Consider the following 18319-nt stretch of genomic DNA (forward strand, 5'->3'; position numbering starts at 1 on the left):
TCAAACAAAATGGAAAAGAAATATGAGAACTTAGATAAAGTTAATTACAAGAAAGAATATATAACCAAACATATATAGACATAGGAATGAATGGTTAAATTATTTAATTATTGAATGTTAACAAGAATGATTGAATTTTTCATAGATAAAAAAAATTACCCAATTTAATGCCAATGGTCTTATAGCCTAGTGTCATGAAATGATGCAAGCTCTCCTGTAAATGGGAGGTCGTTAGTTCAATCTCGCTTGTAATTTCACACTTTCAGTGCCTACCCCTCTAATTTAAAAACCTATCCAAATTAAATTATTTTCTAGCAATTGGTTTGGAAATTTATATTTACAAAAAATTATTCAGATAAAAAAGTATTTAATAGTGACTTAGATATTGATTATTTAAATTAGATATAAGAATATTAAATTCACAAAGTCACTATTTTACTCATCCATCAATAATTGATTAATTTCATGAAATTAGGTTCTCTTATTGTTGTGAATCGCAAGGTTGGACCAAGTAATTAAACTGGCTGAGACAATGGTTGAGGATTTCCCAGTGGAAACTGATTGTTAATAAATTGACATTTTTTTTAATTATATTCATTGGCTCACTGATTGCTTCTGCAAGTCCACAGATTTGATGTAGTAAAAATCCAAAGTATCCAAGTTATACCTAGAGGAGAATAGAGATAACCGTTGTTATTTAAAGAAACAAATAAAATATTTTGAATTAAATAACCAAAGCAGTTATGCGAAAGAAAATATTCCAATCAACAAACACGAAGGGCTCAAGGTTCACCTGGGATACCCAATCTTATTTATCCAATTATTCATGCTCAATTATAGCACAATTGTTACGAAAGCACCCTAATTTCCTCTCAATGTATTAGGTTGTATCTAAGGTTAAATTAGCTCTCGCTAATCCAATTATGACCCTATATAAACCGTGAAACTATGATTAAAAGTGCTTTGAATTCCTAAACTATCTCTAATTCAGTTATTCAAGTATATCTAGGTCTATGCCCATTCTTCACTTCTCAGTTCTTTGAACAGTCCCACAGAAATACCATACGGTGGCCAAAGATATGATAAGAATAAAAACAAAGGACATAGATATAAAAGGAACAAATAAATGATAATTAACAAATTCATATGTTCAATAGGAATAAAATTCAAAATAAATAAATTACATCTCAGTCAAGCTACTTCTTACCCTAACGAGCAATTTAGAAAGAAATAAACATGATTAAAAACAATCTCAGAAAATACATAGAGATGAAAAAAATCAAAGGAGGAATTTCAAATCCCAAATCAAACGTGACATTCTCGAGCCTCCGTGATGCCCCTCTACTCTGAGTATATGTGATTGGATACCTTGGGAGATTTCTTGAAGGCTAATTTATAGCTTTTCCGTGCCCTTTTTGCCCTTAAATCAGGTAAATTGCATCTCTTATCTTATCTCGTTTGAAAAGATGTTATTTAAATTGCATTTGGGTCTTAAATCAAAGCTTTCCACTTGTCTTTTGCAAACATCTGCACGTGGTTGGGCTTATTTTAAAGATGTCCGAGCATGGTCAATTGTCGAGTGGGCTTTTCTCTATTTGGTCTCCGCACGGGGACGAATGTTAGAGCCTGGGATGACCGCAAGTGGAGAAGAATTTCACTTGAGCTTGTCCATGCATGGTTGGGTCAGAGAGCTCTTAGCCTTATCTCAGGGTTGCTTGTCCATGAGAGAAGAGTTCTTCAGACGTTTTCTGGGAATGGCGACTAAGAGAGAGCATGATTTCTCTCGCCTTGGTTACATCCATGAATAGAGAGAAGCCTTATGCATTGTGTCTATAGCTTCGACTCTGATCTTGCATTTTTAGGCCTCTCGTTACCTCTTGTTGCTCCCTTTTCCTGAAAACACACCAAATTTACTAAGTGGGCAATTTTATATTATTTTTCTCTCAATTTATATAATAATGCTCAAATAAATGGGTAAAATATGCCAATAAATATAAATAAAATTTTCACTTCTCAAATCCTCCCACACTTATCTTGTTGCCTGTCCTAAAGAAAATACTGATTATGTTTGGCTTTATTTCTTATAGTGAATTAGAACAAAAAGGATTTTTGTTGACAGCACTGAATAAGAATTAACTATTCAACCCACCTACCAGGTTTCATTGTGTGAGAGAAACTCAACATCTCTGCTTGTGCCTCCACAGCGAGTGAACTTAATGCCTTAATTTTAAAACACCTCACTGGGATGAATTTGTCCACACCCTTGAGCTTTACCTATTTCTTTTTCTAAGTTAGTACAACGAGATTTGTTGAACCTTGGTTTTGATGATTACAAAATAAAAAAAAGATTGTATTTCATAGGTTATTTAATCATAAATAAGGTAATTGGCTAAACATTGAATTAAAACTGACTTAAGAGGTAGGTTATGTATTCCAAACCATGTGGTCCAAAATCTTTTCCAATACCTCATCCTATTCTTTCAAAGAAATTCTATCCTAGTTAAGTATTTAACTTATCTATAAGACTTTTGAATACTTAAGTATCCTTGTGTAAGATTTCCAATTGGACCCAATGTTAAAAATCACTTTCTGGAACTTAATTTTTTCCTAAGTATCTTTAGCACCAGTACTGTGCCTTTAGCACTGGCGCTACTTATCTTGCTCTTTCATCTCTTCTCTTTTGGTTTTAACCCATGTTCATTTAACACTAGTAATAGAGATTTAGCACTAGTGCTACCCTTGTTCTCCTCCTTGAAAAGTTTTGTCTCGTTCACTCTCTTCTTGTTTAACACCAATACTTTTTTGATAACACTGGTATTGTTATCCAGTTTTTGTAATGGTTCCTTTCTCTAAGATGAGTTGACACCTGTGCTAACTAAATAGCATTGGTGTTGTGTTTCAAGTTTTCTCTTAACACTTATGCTAAAGACAAAGCACCAGTACTAAAATGCCTCTTCATGCTCTGTTTTACGTGTTCAAATCTTAAACTCTTTAAAACTCTTTTCTTAGGTATTATTTTCATCCACAATCAATTGTGTTCACTCTATAACCTTTCTATAATCTATTTAAACATAATTATTGCTTGGATCAAACTCTTTATGACTATTTCTTAATTCATAACACCCATGCTAAATTGCTACACTACTGTATAACCTTGACCTACTTCTATCAGAGTATTTAATGTTTACAGCTATTACTTTGTGTAAAGAGAAACCTCCACCTTAAAGTATCGTTACATTGATTTAATTGTTAGAGAAACTCAAATAAGCTATGTTATCTAGGAAAACTCAGAGAATAGCAGAAGACAAAGCATAACAGACTTCTAACGAGAACATTTATGAGTCTAACAGATTATTTATGACTTTCAACTATAAATACACTTATTTATGAAGAATGAAGAGAGAGAACAGTAAAGCCAACAAGGACGAAACTTTGTCATTCTTAGTGCATTTATTTTTTTACCAACTTTTTGAGAAATATTTATTGTTTGTGAGTTTCATTAATTATATATCTACTCTTAGAGAGAGTTTATAACAGTAATAGTTTATTCTTGAACTTACTTTGTTATCCCTATTTTACTACATCAAAATAGAGAAATTTGAGCTCGGAGAGCTTAAGGGGTTGGCATTACCTTTGTAAGAGAGAGAGATTCAAACTTCTTAAGAAGCTAAGTCTGTTAATGTACTAAGGCAACTAAGAGTCCAGTTTAATCCTAATGATATAGTTGGAAATCTCAAGAGGTTCCTGAGGACTGGATGCAGACTCAAGTGGTAGAAGTCAAACTAGGATAAACCATCTATGCAAAGCTCTTCTCTCTCATCTTTCATGATTAGTGATTTCGTTCCTACACTTCTCTTATTACTTCTATAAATTTACTCTATTTTTTAATCAGCCCAATTCACCCCCTCTTGAGGTCATTTACAAGGTCATCCTTAATTAGTATTTAAGTGAATTGCCTTTCTTCCATAGTCAATAATAAATCCTTATAAACCTCCATATCCTTATATACGAGGACCTGGTTACCTTGATCAACGTTTAGCTTAGCATGTTCTTAGGTCCTTTTAACATGAACCCTCACCATACAAGAGCCTAGTTACTCAAACTTAGGGAACCTGGTTCTCCTATGGTGTTACTAGCACATTCTTGATACCTACCTAGCTATTTGATGTAAAGACCAATATTGGTGATTAAGGCCTCAGTTACTAAGTTTAGTTGGAGTTAGTGGAGTGGATAGTTAGCATGTATATTTTTTTTCTTCTTTTCTTTTTCATTTTATGGGATCATTTCCCTTTTTATAACTGCTTGCTAGGTGTAGGCTTTTCAAGCAAAAACACAATTTAAAGTGACAAATACTTAGTGCTTTTATCTTTAATTATGATTAACTCCTATAAGATTTTAGCAAATTTAATTATTATCTCAAAAACAATCTGCCTTCAGTGGTTGTAAAGTTAATTAAAATAGTACAAATAAAAAAATTGAGCTTGTTTTCAAAAAGATTTTTAGGAATAGAGTTAAAGATTTATGCATATAATTAACCACTTGAAAAAATTGAGCAATATAATGAAAAAATTGGTGAAGAGTCTACCAATGGAATGGTAGCCAAAATCACTGCCATCAGTAGCTGTTATCTTTGGACGTTTGTTAGAAGAACATGAACCTACTCTTCTATAGTATAAAGTAGAGATGAACAAGAAAAAGAAGGGAATTACACTGAAAGCTATAGAGGAAGAATATGAGGTAGAGTCTGATAAAGACGAAGAGTTCACTATGATGGTTAGATACTTTAAGAAGTTCTATAAAGGAAAGAAGAACTTCAAAAGAGGATCCTCCTGCAAGTATGAGAAAGATAAGAAGGATCCTATCACCTACTATGAAGCAAAAAGATAGGACACATCAAATGGGATTATTCACAAAGGCAAAAGAAGTAAGAGAAAGAAAAGTCTAAAAAGTAGAAGGCATTTGCCACTTAGAAAGATAGCTCTTTTGATGAAGAGAAGAAGAGATTGCAAACTTGTGTCTCATAGCACAAGAAGAAGAGGATGATTTGGTTGAACCACAATCAGATGAGGTAAGAGTATAGTAATTTGTTTTAGCTTTTTCAAGAATAATGTAAACAACTTCTATGTGCCAAGAAGAAAATTTCTTGTCTAGAAGATAAATAAAAAACCTCATTTAAAAAGAAGTGTGTTAAAGAAAATAAATCTGACTTGTGTAATACTACATTGCATTAAAAGGTCGAAATGACACCTTGAAAAAGGATTTAGATAAGTTCACTTAAGGTACCAAGATGCTAAACATTCTAATTGACTCTCAGTGTTGTATCTTTGATCAATCAGGTATTAGGCATAATCCCACAACTCACACTTCTAAAAAGAAGCCAAAGAAGATCACAAAATATTATCATAGTTATTTCAAACCTTCGGTGCATTCTTATAGTCTTTTTATTACTTGTTGTAATTAACAAGAAGGGTCATCATGTCAACTCTTGCCTTCATAAGAAGAATGACACTAGTGGCTTTATGAAATGGGTTCCTAAAGGTACCAAGGTACCTAACAAACTAACTAACAAGAAAGGGCCCATGAAGAAGTAGGTACTTAAAGTGAAATGACCTTTTCTTGCAAGTATGCCTACTGTCTCGAAGAAGAAGAAGTAATACATTGATAGTAAGTACTCAAGACACATGACTGGTGACATTAATTAGTTTGTTGAACTTCTTGAAAAAGAAATTGGTAATGTTACTTTTAGAGATGATCAAAGAGGAGATAATGCTAGCATTAGAAAAGTGGAAAGGGGAAAGGAAGTGAGCATAAAAGATATTTTATATGTCAAAAGACTTTTCCATAACCTCATTAGTGTCAGCCAAAGCTATGACACAGGGAACAGAGTCAAAATCTCTAAGTTCTGTATTGTCCACAGAAAGTGATATGGTAAGATCATAATTTATGCAGATAGAGACAGTAACTACTATACCATTGATTTTGATCTTGAACTATTTTCTCAAAAATGTTTTCTTAAAAATTTGAGGAAAAATTTTTATAGCACAGGAACTTAGGACATGTTAATAAAAGAGAAATTGAAAAGATTTTGAAAAATGTCTGGTTATTGGCTTGCTATTCCTAAGTTTTGATCAAGAAAAGTTTTTCCAAGCATGTCAATCTGGAAAACAAACTAAATTATCTTTTAAGCCTAAAGGTTTTATTTCTTCTGAAAAAGCTCTTCAACTCTTGCATATGAATTTGGTGGGTCCTTCAAGAGTAAAAGTTTTAGTAAAAATATTTTTACACTTGTCATTCTTGATTATTTTATATTTTCATGGACTTCTTCCTTAGTTCTAAGGATGAAACGTTCTATATGGTTAGTACGTTTTCCTAAAAAGTCCAAAATGAGAAAAGTATTCTACTATATCTATCAAGTTAGATTATAGAGGAGAATTTGAAAATGAAGACTTCATGAAATTTTGTGAAGAAAACAAGATTAGTTACAACTTTTCAACTACAAGAACTCCTTAATGAAATGGAGTCATCAAGAAAGAATTGAGTGCTCACGAAGATGGCTAGAGCAATGCTTAATGATAATGGAATATCTCAACTATTCTAGGAAGATGTAATGAGCACAACATGCTACATCATCAATAAAGCTTATGTAAGACCAAAGCTCAATATGAACCCTTATAAACTCTATAAGGGTAGGAAGCCCAACATTACTTATCTACATGTGTTTGAAAGCAAAGAGTTCATCCACAACAACAACAAGAAGAAGAAGAAGGAGAATTTGGGCAAATTTGATGCCAAATTTGATATAAGAATATTTTTGGGTTACTCTAATAGAAGCAAAGCCTATGGGTTATTCAACATCAAAACCTAGACTATAAAAGAATCAATCCATATAGTCTTTGACGAGAACCTAATAAAGAAGGAAGCATTAGACATTGATGAAGTCACAGAGATGATAGATAATTTACAAATCTAAGAAACCTTAAAAACCTCAAGAAGAGTCAGTAGAACAAGATGAGATCTCACTAATGGAAGAAGAAGAACCTACTCAACTAACAGCTTGGAGGGACAACAAGAATCATCCTCATGATCAAGTGATTAGATTTAGTGACCTAATTCATACAAGAAGCAAGTTACAAAATATTGCTAGTTACTCAACCTTCATCTCTAAAGTTGAGTTAAAGAATATTGAAGAAGCTCTATTATTTGACTCATATTAGATAGATCCTAAGCAAGAGGAGCTCAATTAGTTTGATGGAAGCCAAGTTTGGAATTTAGTACCTGTAATGACCTCTGTCATTATCCTAACTTAATTAAGCGCAACTAAACACCAACCCTTATAACTAAGGATTAAATGTGGACACAGATAAATAAATCAACACCTACTAAAACTCTTTTAAATAATGGGATCCCAAGATTATTCAAAAATAGATTAATTCTTAAATATACTTAAAATTAGAGTAGGAAAGAATTACAGAAACATGAGATATGAGTGAGCATTTAAAACTAGGCAAACTAAGGGTAAAACAAACATTTTGGTGATTTTGGTACACCTACCATGGCTAATTACACATCTGTTATGGCTTGTGGCACAGAGGCCACTCACCACGATCAACAATATGATTCATCACACAGCCAATCTAAACGAAATGAGGATCTAATCACACCTTTTGCCGCTGTACATGTTCATAACATCATAGCTAAGATAGTGTTTTTTTAGACTTTCAAACTACCTAATTAATTGTTAGACCTCTGATTAAGGTGATCAAAATGCTGACATGTAGATAAATAAGAGATCTAACTAATGGCTCCTATCATATCTTAAATCTAATGCCAAATGATGATCCTAGAACATTTTGTGCCAATAAATGCATTTATGCTTCATGCACACTAAATAAGTGCCTCCCCTCTTAGCCATTACTAATCACAATCTACTATCTTATACAATTCACTCATAACTAAACATGCATATCAGTTTACTTGCATTCACAAGTTGTAAGCATTCAAGTCTTCCCTCCCAGGGCTTACCATCAACTAGGAGGTTATGCAAACTGGAGGTACTTAACAGCCCTCCCAATCACACTATCAAAACATAAACTCTCATATAACAATTGACTTAATCTAAACACTTATAAAATTTCAAGCTATAATGTTTATATCATATCATAAATACTTGTAAATGCAATATAATTCTACCCTTAATATTTGCAATATTAAATATTCAAATACACTAATTGAATAACTAGAGACTTTACTAAAAGGTTATGCATCTTTAGTCTCTACCTTTTCTTCCTTAGCCTTACACTTTGCATTTCCTGGGAAAGAATTAAATAACGAGAGTAAGATTATATAATCTCAATAACCAGGGCACATAAATTTAGTGCATAAAAGTGTAGCTAATACAAGCACATTAGGTAGGGAATCATCGATAACAATCTTTCCATATTTAACATGTATCATAAGACTAATGATCATTAACCAAGAAGGCATATAATGAAATGATGATAAATTATTCATGATCATATGCATCCCATCTTTATTTCTCTTCTTATAGCTTCTGACTGAATCTGTGAGCTATAAAATTATATAGGACCAAACCATGTGATTAGAATGGGCTTGCTCTTCAATTGTGAGGGGTGACTCAGCCAAGGCCATATATTCAGTTTTGAACCATGGATTCCCCCATTCTAAATTCATAGGGTGTCATTCTGCCCAGTCCATAGCAATACCCAATCCAAGCTAATAATCAAGAATTAAAACACCAAGGCTTCGGGGTGTTGGTAAGTACCACCTTGATTTCCTTATTTCCCTACTCTCTTAAGTGAACTCCTACCTATCGATGATCATGCAATATGCCCATGTTACTTAATAAGATGTCAAAAATGCAAGCTTGATTAACTTATATCATAATCAAGTGCATGCATAAATAAATCCTACTTTAAAGCTTTATGCCAATACCATAACTAATGCTAAATGACATCTCAATGACATCTCATCATCTTATGATTTAACAACTTGATCATGTACAAGATCACCTCATCAAGTCATGTATTCAACCCAATTCTTAGCATTGTGCCATAAACTATTAGTCATTGAATCACATATACACATTCCTCATACATAAGCTCATTAATTCACATGCAATAATCAATACTCATTAAGATATCAATAATCACAGTACCATTTTCACATCGTGCTTTACAACCATATTGAATTTCAATTATCACTAATACAAAAATGGTTTTTAGGAGTGTGTCTTTTGGAGCGCTTATGAAAAAAAAGCTATGAAATGTGGAGGCAGAACATATAGGAGTCTTTTTGTTAAAACCACTATGGTATAGTGGCTCTTTAGGAGCGCTTTTAAATAAGCACTTCAAAAGATAATATAAAAAAATTAAAAAACAAAAATAAAAACTTTTAAGAAAGCTTATATATAGAGTGCTCCTAAATGATTTTCTCTTTAGGAGTGCTCATTCATTAAGCATTCCTAAATAATATTTAAAAAAAAGCTGTATGTGCTCATAGGAAATTTTGAGCTACTTTTACAACATATAATCTCAAAGATGTAAATGGACAATTCAATCCACATCCTCCTGTAATATATCCAAAGATTTATCAAGAGCATTGGGATGAATTTATTAAAATGCAAGTAGCCTAAATTTCAACAGATAAGTCAAGTCATTCACTCTAGAGCTACAAACACTCCCTTTCAATATAGAGCAAGAAGAAAGAACAATCTAAATATTAAGCATGATTTGGTAAGTTCTAGTTAATATATTCTATTAATATTACATATATATACATATATAAAGAAATAATTTTTAATCATTATAATATCTTCTTTGAATAGCAGGAAGAGGCTACACCTAATGCCCTAATTTCATGAGCTATTGTTTAGAAGACAGCTCGAGAAGGGCAACTTCTCCGACTAACGCACTCAAAAAGTCTGGGAGGATTATGTGAGTATGGATATCTTAGTGTATTACTTTATTTATATTATTTACTTAATAACCAGTTTACAATTTATTTAATAAGAAGCATTCTTATAGTCAGTATCACAGGACGATATTGGTGGTCATGTGGACGTTCTTGGTAGGGTATTAGGAGCCCCAGAGGTCCATGGTCATGTTAGAGGATCAGATTTGGCATTTCTTAAGTCACCTACTTTGGACATCGATGCAAATTTTTTACTGAAGATGACTTTAATGCAAGGATGGTAGAAATGGAGGCAAGAATGGAAAAAAAAATTCAAGATCACATGGAAAAGGATTAGAGCAAATGATTGGGGTAGTAAATATGCCACAAGCCAACCCTAGCGATAGAGATAGCTGCTAAAGATCCATACTAAAGAAGATTTTCCTAAGGTTATAATTTATCTTTATATTATTTTCTCTTTATTCACAAGTTATATCTTACATTTTATTTAAAATATTGATGTATTATTTCTTAAGGTGATTCACAATATCAATTATGATTAAAATCACTACATTATCGTGTTGTAGCACTTGGATCTATGTATAATGATAATAGTGTTAATATACACTCTAGACCATTGCTCACCGATCAGTTAAAGGGACTATAAGTATCCCAATAGAAAATCAAGCTGAGTTGCCTATGCCAATAGTAGATGAGGACATATTCATGATTTTTGATGTTGTTGGGACTTATATGGCTAGCCTACAAAGCTTATTAAGTTATAGGTATAATACTTGATGGTTCTTTAAAATCATTCATGTTTAATTTTGGCCTTACTAATTAATTTTATATTTTGTAGTCCTTAAAATCTAATAAAATAGCAAACAAGCCAATCAAATCAAAATGAAAGCCATCAAAAGGATCTACCTCTATAACTTCTACCTCTATAACTAAGGCAAGGAAGATTGACACAAAATCTACTCAGCTAAAATATCCTCATCAAAATGCACCCAAAGTGATTATGTGGACAATATTTAAAAATAAGATTCGTGAAATAGAATTTGAACAGGAGATTTATGGTGAAGCAATCATCAAAAAATTAGCAGCTGAAAATATTAATGAGATTCTAACCAAGAATTGACTAAAAACCAAACAAATTAGTTTATACATTTGGTAGTTTATAAATTTTTATTATTTGTTATGGTATTTATTTAATATTAGTAGTGATTGTTTCTATTCTTTCATTTTACGTACTTGTATCATATTTTTTTAGTGTAGTGAGCTCAATAATGACAAAAATTTCATTTATTAGCCCTCATAAAACAAGTACATATAGTTTTGATTATCATTATCAAAAAATCACTAATGCATTCAAGGCTAAAGGTAAAAGAAACATGTTATTTTTAGCTCCAAACAATCTAAGGTCAGTTGTTATTGTTATTTATCTTTAAATTTAGTTGACATTTAAGTTAATGAAATATTTTACCTTTTTAGGAAACATTGGATGCTTGTTTCTATCAATCCATTCCTCCTTGTAATTTATTATTTTGACTCATTAAAAGATGGTGACTTTAAGAAATACAAATCTTTGAGGATATTATTTAATCAGTAAGTTTTTTGTTCTATATTCTTTATACATGTCTATTATAACAATTAGAGTAAGAATTTTAGGTTGGTATGCTTAAATCTAATAAAGCCATAACACATTACCAAGGTGGTGAAGGTCTTCTTCCAAATACTAAAGAGCGTGATCCTATTAAGTTTTATACATGGAATAGAATAAAGGTTTATATTATTGGGGGTTAATATGCAATTTGAACTATGTATTATAGGTCCAGGGGAAATTTGAACCCTAAACTTTAAAAAGGTACATTTAAAACCTTAAACAATTACAGTTGGGGCAATTTCACCCCTATTATTAACTTTTAACAACATCCGTCAAATTTATTTGGTAAAAATTGCATATTAGGCCCCAATTTGATGGAGGTTTGTTAAAAGTTAATGATAGAGGTGAAGTTGCCCCAACCTTAATTGTTTAGGATTAAGAATGTAATTTTTTAAAGTTTAGGGTTCAAATTAGCCCTGGACTTATAGTTTAGGGTTCAAATTATATATTAACCCGTGGTAATATTATAATTTCCTAGGATATGAGAAGAAGGAATAAAAAAGGTAAATAATAATAATGATAATGAAACTATATAAAAGAAGGCTGTAAATTATAATAATGAGTAAAATAGTTTTTAGTAGAGATTATGGTGGGTATGAATGAGAAAGTGTTGAGTTAACTATTTTGGTTCTTGTTAGGTGAGCTTTTCATAGGCTATTAGTGGCAGCAATAGGAGCATAACATAATCTTTCGCTATAAGCACACTTTCATATTTTTTTCTTGTTTGTTCTTTGACGTAATGAAATCTTGTAATAATATCGGTGTAAAAATGTTATCATTCTTTGTTAGGAAAAAATATAGAATAGATTCCTCTTTATACACTTTTTTCTCTGTCTCTTTATTTATTAGAAAAGTATTTGGTTCTATTTTATAAATTTTCACTTCATCGATCAATTTAAACCAAGAAACTCACACACTCCTTCAAAATCTTTTTAAAAATTGATATAATACGCAAAATACACTTTTTTCCATTACTGTTGAATTATTATTGATTATTATAGTGCACTTTTTAAAATACAAAGAATTGAACTCAAGGTTAATATGTAATTTGAACTCTAAACTATAGGTTTAGGGATAATTTGAACATTAAACAATTAAAGTTAAGGAAAGTTCTCCCCTACTATTAACTTTCGACAAACGTCTATCAAATTGGGGTTTAATGTGCAATTTTCACCAAATGAATTTGACAAACTTTTGTTGAAAGTTAACGGTAGGACAAAATTACCCCAACTTTAATTGTTTAGGGTTTAGAATATATCTTTTTAAAGTTTAGGTTCAAATTACCACTAGATCTATAGTTTAGGGTTCAAATTACATATTAACCCTATTATTCGCTTAATAAAAGAAGTTGGTATGTATTTAAATGATTGTTTGATTGATATTTTAAGCTTATTATTCTAAATATGCTGTTCTGAATTGATGTAGAATTTTTGAAAAAGTTTGGAATGTCTAAGTTATAAGGGAGACTCTGCTAAATTTTCATCAGCAAATCAAAATTATATATATAATTTCATGCCTAAAGTATTAGTGATTAAGTAGGAATTTGTTTCTATCATATTTGAATAATAATATCTTTTATTGTTTTATAGGTACTCATACAGATACAAGGTCAGGAGTGTGGATACTTATATGATGAAGTTTATGAGAGAAGTAATCACACTATAAGAGTTGATCATTTATAAGAATGTAAGCCAAATGTTTTAAAATTAAATTAATATAATGTTAGTTAATTACTTATACGTTGCTTTTATTTCTCATATAGTATTTTGTGGGAGCAAAATCCTCACATTTTACCATAGAGCAAATAGAAGATATAATTGAAGAATGGTCAAAATATATAATTGTTTTGATAGGTAACTAGCTTTTAGTATTAGAAAAATACCAATAGTTTCATTTGTTAGAATAGCTAGAGATTAGACTAGTTAGGAAATTGAAGTAGTTTTATTTTCAAGTTCGTTGTATACAAATTTTTACATTTAACAATTTTATTTTTGGATTAGTTTTTGATATTGAGATTAGTCATTTTTAAAACATAGGAAGTTTTAAAAAATTTAAATAAAACAAAATAAAAACTACATATAAGAGTGCTAAAAAATAGAGTGCTCCTGTAAGAAGTACATAGGAGCGCTCTTTGTGTGAGCACTCTCATATATGTAGGCATACGGGAGCACTCTTTTCTTTAGTGCTCTCGTATGCTCGTATTTTCATCTATAGGAGGACTCTATCATGGTTTGTAAGGGTGAGCTTTTTTAAAAAGTGCTCTTATAGGTCACCCCTGCGGGAGCGCTTTAGGCCAAAACATGCATTCCCGTAAGGTTATTTTATAATAGTGTTCATACCATTCTATTTCATCATCAAACAAGCTCATAACCATAAATCACATGATTCAAAACAATCGCTACCAGCATGCTTGTGTATCCAAATCATCATTGTCATCGTAATCGATAACATACAACTTGTAATTGCAAACAACAATTATCTATAACAACTTAACTCTCGTTTGCTTCTACCCTTAAGTTACCACCCTAAGAGTATGCTTTAGATTCTAAGGAGTTTCTTGATAAGCCTAATGAGCTCCGAAGTAGTCAACTTACAACTAATAATTTATAGACATCATTAATGACTAATTGTCATTAATTAACCTTAATCACAGTTAAGGCCTTAAATTTTTATTAAGCATGATTAAGCACAACCAACCCTAAAATTCTATTAACATATTTAACTCCCATTAAGCTTAGCAAACATTATTAATTAACCTCATTAGCTTATACTTAATTATTTGGCATTAGGGTTAACTCTAAACCTTTGTTTAATGACATTTAAAGCTACCAACAACCAAAACCCAGGTGGGGAAGCACATAATAATTTCCAAAGACTTCATTAACATCCTAGGAATGGTTAGGACTTAGGCTTAGGCTTGGATATTAAATTCCCAATCCTAAAGATAGTAGAAAATGTATAAAAAAGAGGTAAAATAAGAGTATATGAGGCTTACCCAAGGCTTTAAGGGCTCTAAAACCCTTCAAAAATTCTCTACAACATAACCTTAGTAAAGCTCTAACACTTTCTCTTCAGTTCTCTCTCAATATCACTCAAAATCTGTCAATCCAAACAGCAACATCAGGATAATAAATTTTGCATTGTTCGCCATAGCGAATTGCACCATCCATCATGGCAAATTGCCCAAAAGAGGAAGGATCATTTAAGCCTAAAAATATAAGCCCAATAGCATCTTTAACCCCTTTTTAAGCCTCTTATAGGGAAATAGGCCCAAATGGCTATCCAAACTCTATAATTATCTTCTAATCACCCTAATTAACTAAATAAACCATTAGTTACTTACTCTAAATTTTAGATTAAAAATTTAGAATGTTAACCCAAAGATCATCATGTTATTGGGACAAACAAACTTTACGAAGGAAGAATTATAGTCAGAAATAAATCTCATTTAATGACTAAAGGATACAACTAAGAAGAAGGAATAGATTATGAGGAGACTTTGTTTAAGTTGCAACATTGAAAGAAACTTGTCTGCTTCTAGCCTATACTGCTGTGAATGACATCAAGTCATATCAAATGGATATGAAAAGTGCATTTCTTGATAGGTACATCCTTAAGGAAGTGTATGTTGAGCAACCACCTGGTTTTGAAGATCTACTAAAGCCTGATGCAGTATAGAAGCTTAAAAAGGAACTTTATAGACTTAAGCAAGAACCCAAAACATGGTATAGCCGATTGAGCTATTTCCTTTTACAAAAAGGGTTCAATCAAGGTAAAGTTGATACTATTCTATTTATTAAAATAAAAAAAAAATCATTTACTTATTATAGAGATTTATGTTGACTATATAATATTTGATGCTGTTAACAAATATCTTTGTAAAGAGTTGTCTGAGTTAATGTAGGAAGAATTTAAATGTCAATGATAGGAGAATTAAATTTCTTCTTGAGTCTGCAAATCAAGTAAAGGAAAGATGAAATTTTCATTTGCCAAACTAAGTATCTAACAGAGATGCTCAAGAAATTTGGTATGGATCAAGTTAATGGAATAGAAGCCCCAATAAACTCAATCATCAAGATAGATGAAGATGCTTTAGGAGTGAAGTATAACTGTAACTCATATAGAGGGATGATTAGATCTCTCTTATATTTGACAACAAGTCATCTTGATATATCCCTCAATGTGGGTCTCTATGCGAGGTTTCAATCAACCTTAAAGGAATATTATGTGACAACTGTGATGAGAGTCTTTTAATACATTAAGGATACTAACATATTAACATTATGGTGTCCTAAAAGAGAAAAGTGAATTCTTGATTCGGTATTCTAATGCAGACTTTAGAGATTGTAAAATAAAGAGAAAGAGTATGAGTGGGATTTGCCACTTATTTGGTGGCTCACTTGTCTCTTCGGTAAGCAAGAAGCAAAATATAGTCTCTATAATTAATAGAGTCAGAATGCATTGCTTCGAGACTTTGTTGCTCACAGTCTTTATAATTGGGTTTGTTAAATCCCAATGAGTTGCAAGTATTTCTAACTTAATTTTTGTTTTAAATTTATTTTGAATCAAAGATTAACTTTAGCATTGGAATTTCTTAGGTTGATTTGCAGGTCTCTGTTTCTTATTTTGAAGTGAAATTGTTTATTTAGGTATAAAGGTTTTATATTGGTATAAGCAAAGCTATACTAAAACTAATGTATTTATTGAGTTTTGTAGGATAAGTTATTTATTCTGGAACAATGAAAGCTATTTGGTTATATTAATAAAATTTTGGCACAATTGTCGAATAGCCAAAATTAATAAAAACTAGATTTTACAGTAAAGTGCAATCTAGGTCATCTCTTTAAGAGTCAATGAATTAACTACTTGAATTAGCCCGTGTAATAAATTGTTGAGAATTTTGTGCCATCTTAAAGATAAGATTTATGGCATTAGCTAGAATAAGTTCTACCAAAGCACTACCAACTGTGGCATCAACAAACCACCCATCCATTAGTAAGAGACCTTTATAAAAATGTTGAATCAGCTGCTGATCAGGTATTTGATGGTGTGGGCAGCTTGCACATCTTCTTAAATCTCTCCTTATATTCATGAAATGTTTCTCTAGGCATTTGACAAATCCCATAAATATCTTTTTTAATTGCTGCTGCAGGAGAGGCAAGGAAGAATTTTTTCAAGAATAATTGCATCATTTGATCCTAAGAGGTAATGGCACCTGGTTGCCGGTATTATAGCCAATCTTTTGCCACTCTATCCAATGAAAAGGAAAAAACCTCAATTTGATATGCTCTTCTAAAACTCCTTGAGGCTTTATGGCGGAGCACACAATATAAAATTCCTTCAAGTGCTTGTTTAGGTCCTCTCCTGCAAGACCATAAAATTTAGGTAGAAAATATACTAAACTAGTGATTTCAATTCAAAACTAGTTTTTGCATCTTAATTAGGATATTGAATACACAAATTTTGATAGTGCACATTAGGAACAACCAATTCTTTAATTGTCTTATTACCATTATTATTTTCAGCCATGTTTTCCAACTTAATTGTAGACTCAACATCAGATTCATAATCATTAATAACACTATCAATTAATTCAGACAAAATTTCATAAATCACGCTATCCTTGATTTTATGGTTCTTTTGATTCTTATAGTTACTGGACAAGTTTTCTCAAACTTAGAGATCAAACCAGTTAATTTGTCTTGCAAAGACCTTGTCATACACCAATAAACCAATAAAATCAATGAAAATGCCAAAAACAAGCAAAGAAAAATAAAACACTAAATCTGAAAAAAATCCAAAAATGAGGAAAAATGAAAAAAAACAAGGAAAGGAAAAAAAAACTAACAACCAAATCCAAAAAATTAACACCTTTGACTCCCTGATAATGGCGCCAAAATTTTGACACTACTATCGAATAGCACCAAAGTTAATAAACTAGATTTTATAGTAAAGTGCAACGTAAGTTAACTCTGTTAGAGTCAATGAATTAAATACTTGAATTATGATTATGAATAGCTAAATAATGGGGAGATTTTTTTATGAAAAAATTAATTTAAAAAAATAAATTAAAATTAAATAAATAAAGCAAGTTCAATTGAGAAAATTGCTAAACATAAGTAGCGCAATCAATCACAACTCAATCAACTAAGCTTAATCTTCCTCATCCACAAAATAAATTAATTTTATTTAACTTTATTATTCTAATTTTATTATATATTTTTCAAATTATCATTCAAGAATTAAACAAAAATTAAGTTATAGATTAAGTGAAATCTCCCTCAACCCACAAACTAATAGCTATGTCTATTGACCACACAAGAAACAAAGCACAAAAAATCACTCAAGCTAGGCCAAATTACTCTTATGTTACTATATCAATCGATTATAGCAAGCAAAACCTCAGATAAAATATGTAACATAAAAATCATGCAATAAAGCTACTCTAATAAGCAATATCAATTAAATTATAAAATTTAGAGATAGAAAAAGAAGAGCAATTTAGAATGAATGTAAAATAAAATCTTCCTTAAATATCAAAGACTCTGATTAAAGTTTACGATCATGGTTTGTCATTGATTGCACCAAGAAAATTAGCTCTCCATAAAACTAAATATCAAACATCAATAGGTGAAAACGAGAGGAGAAGAAGCCATCAGGAATTATTGAATGGACAAAGAGCAATTGCCCTTGCAGGCAACTTCGCATAAGTGCCTCTATAGTTTACTCCCTATTTCTATTCCT

Source organism: Prosopis cineraria, unplaced genomic scaffold (genome assembly GCF_029017545.1).
Source record: "Prosopis cineraria cultivar Desert tree isolate PC_DT_omini unplaced genomic scaffold, ASM2901754v1 PC6, whole genome shotgun sequence".
NCBI classification, from domain to species: Eukaryota; Viridiplantae; Streptophyta; class Magnoliopsida; order Fabales; family Fabaceae; genus Prosopis; species Prosopis cineraria.